Below are 3,675 nucleotides of genomic sequence, written 5' to 3' on the forward strand. Positions count from 1 at the left end.
ACACTACTTCTCACTCAGTGAAGCTCTTTTCAGATTCAAAATACCTTTGAGGAAATGTATTTGCCAAGTAAACTGCATCACAGTGCGAACACCCCCGCACTGAAATGGGACGGGACAGAAGCAGAAGGCGGTTCTTAAAGAGACAGAGGCCAATTTCAAGGCGTTTAGAAGAGGAAGGGATGAGAAGATAAGTTTATTTTCTATTTAAACATAAAAACAGCATTTTAATAACAACTAAAGGTGACATACTGTAGATACTTTATTATGGTATAGTATTTAAATTTATGCCTGAGAAACACATAATATTGGCCCTTTAAGGTAGTGTTTAACTGGGCTGTGACTTTAAATAGCAGAAAAATGACATAAATTATGGCAAACTTTCATCTTAAGTTGTAATTAATTGTGGGTATTTTCTTCCCAGTTGCTAATGAGCTGTGCACTTAAGTTCTCCGTGGCCAGTTTTTGATAAATTTGGACATTGCACGTGCAAAACTGTATTCCRCGTTATTTTGTTGCACACTTTGGCCCACTTGGCCCCCAAGTTTGTGATTTATTCTGTTGGAGAACAATTTTGAAATGAACATAGGGCAGATTTTGCAAAGAGCTTTTATACAACATTATCACTGCTTTGGTTTTTGGTACTGGACGTGTTTTCTSTCAGAGGAGAACTCTGGTGAAGGTGTCAGAAGACAACTGTAGTGTCTTGATTCGAGTTGGAGGGGTCAAAATTGAGACGGGTTCAAGAAGCTTGCAGCCRCTGTGCCACTACTTTGAGGTCAAAGGGATAAAAAACTAAACCAATCTTAAGCAGAAAGCTGCTAAAAATTGTATTTTTGGCCACTAAGGATTCACGCCTCCCCCTCTCTCATCATGTTAGATCAAAACTGGCTCCAAAAAGGACAACATGGCTGTAAGTGTAAAAGATGAAAATTAAAAAGCTATTTACAAACCAGAGGGCGACATGATCACAGTTTTCAGTCTCATACATCTGTATGCCCCTTTACTACGCTCCTCTGCTTTTTCTTGGGGGATACAGGGAATTTGAGATAAGATCTACCGTTGGCAGCAAASGTTGAAGCACAATTTAAAGATCCCCACTGTCACTTCAACTTATTGCAGCCCTCTGGGCTCGCGGCACAAACACAAATATGCTCATGTACACACACGGCCTCCCACTAATAATGGGGGCCAAGAGAAGCAGCCTGGATTCAGGGACTTGTAAACACACTTCGTGCTCCCAACAATTCGCTTTGATCTTTATCAAACAAAACAGTTTGCTTGATGTATTTGGTGCTTCCGCCTCTAAACTTGAACTCACCGCATGTGCACTTTTCCCTCTTCGATTTCCCAACCCATAAATAAAGCACTCTTGGTTTTCCTGACTGTGGGCTTTCGGCAGGCCGGTCGCTGCCACGTCTGTCACATCCATTAATTCAGCGAGCAGGCAGGTCCTGGTAAACCGTTTCAAAAGGCTGCGTGTTTACACCTCAAAGAAGGACACCTCGCATCGCTAATCGTGGCTTGGTGTATTTTTAGCAGCATGCTTGGATGCAGCATGTATTAGTTATGTTTTCTGGAGAGTTTTGGTGGATTATTCAAACTCCTAATAACAACCAGCACCACTTTCATTATAATTGTCTTTATTTATTTTTACAAATCAGTACATTTTAGTAGGGCCTCTGTAGCTTAGGAGTTCAAGCTTTAAAGATTTTCATTAAAAAAAAAAACTGCCCTTCAGTATTTGGATCCCATGGTCCACAATGATCTGATCTCAGTCTCCCATAGGCGGGCCGTTGCTGTGGTAACCTGATGACGCTCTGAGGCAGGACTGAGCGAGGAGGGGACGGAGGGGCGGGGCCCTGAGGAAGAAGGGTAGCCGCACCAAAGATCGAGAGGGACTAATAAGATGACTCACGCGGTTTGAAATAAATGAGTGAATATAAGTCATGATGGAATTTGCTACCCTAGAATTGACCTTCCWCACTCTCCATTCTTTTTTAAATTGGACAATGGACGTGGGGGGTGGAGTTTGAGTGGGTAATCCCGGATTACGGTTGGGATTATTCAATGTGATTTGCACAATGATGACGCACCTAATATCAGGGGAAATTAATAGGAGCGCTGCTTGTGTATGACTGACCAGATCAAATGTCAGAATAACCTGATCACACACGGAGGACAGAGTCTCCCTCCTTCCTGTTTTCTACACTGTCTCCCACTCTCTCCCTGCCTCATCTTCTGCCCCGCTGTTGCCATAGCGACCGCTGGGTTCAGACTCAAAACAACTTCGCAGCAGAAAAAAAAAAAGAGGAAAAAAATCCTTTGTTTTACCTTTGGCTGACACCTGTGCTAAATTTATCTTTTGTATAGTTGAATATTTCTCTTTATGGAGTAGGAAGTTGCATAAATGTATATACTATACTGCAAGCTGACTGATGTATTTTTCTGCTGCACTTTTTAAAATTATTTGTGATGACGTGGAGATGACATGTTTTTGTTTGTTTATGACAACTCCAAATATAGACACGTAGAAGCCTATACTGGTGTGGGTGTTAATAAACAGTTTTCTGAGGGAGGCAGTTGTGTGTGTGTGTGTGGGGGGGTGCTTGGCTCAAATAGTAGGTTTCATTGAAAATAGTAGAGAGCAGATTGAAAATATACAAGGGAACAATTTATGAAGGAAAAATTATTATTAGGCCTACATATTTTTATACATTGTATTTATTATAAAGTAACTTTTAAGGGCGTTACTGACTTTGTTTCAAAGAGTAACATGCAAGGTACAAAATAACATTTGGACAATTTTCTGTATTTTTATTTTATTGTCTTCAGATGTAACAAAACAAAAACTTAGCTTTTGCTCCATTTTAAATTTTGTAATTCTGATTTGGCACAATGGTTTCAAAAACATAAAAAAATAAAATCAGTTTGTTTACAGAGCAAATACGAGTTAAACAAATAATTCTGATTTTTAAAGGTGTGGAAAGGTTATAAGCAGTCAATATCTCACCTGTTGTACATATCTGTTTGAACAACAATTAAAGGGGCAATATCATGTAAAATATTTTTTGAGCTTTATATCATGTTTTAACATCATTTCCACATCAAAAACATGCAGAGTGTTGCTTTGACTCATTTATGCATGTTTGTGAAACCCTGTGCTGTCCATGCAGGAGAACAAAAACGGCTGGTTGGACTTTTTAGGTGCAGCTCCTCCTCTGAGCTGTGTCTCCAAGCCGAGCTTCCACACCTCCCTCCACGACTCCTGAAGGCTATCGGCAGCGACAACTAACAAACAAACTGGTGAAACGTCTGCTGAGCTTGTAAAGGGCTCGACACACGGGCAGCGACAAACTACAGCGATTAACGGCTGTCATCTCAGCCAGGGTGAAACGCGACACACGGGACGCGATAGCGATCGCAGCGTTGCGAATCGCGCTCTCAGGTCGCTTGTCTTCACAAAATTTGATGTTGGGCGTGTGATGATTGAATTTGATGTTCCCAGACCAGAGGGGATACATAATCCTTCCAGTGAGTCCTGGATTTTCTCCAAAGTGCCAGACTTATTTTGAAAACATTTTAAAATGCTTATTTCAAACCCGCATCTGAGACCACCTGCGACCCACCGCGCGTGCGGGGGGGTGGGTGGGTGTGGTACGATGCGCAGCGCTGTGT

This window comes from Austrofundulus limnaeus, unplaced genomic scaffold, assembly GCF_001266775.1.
Source record: "Austrofundulus limnaeus strain Quisiro unplaced genomic scaffold, Austrofundulus_limnaeus-1.0 Scaffold272, whole genome shotgun sequence".
Classification (NCBI taxonomy): Eukaryota; Metazoa; Chordata; class Actinopteri; order Cyprinodontiformes; family Rivulidae; genus Austrofundulus; species Austrofundulus limnaeus.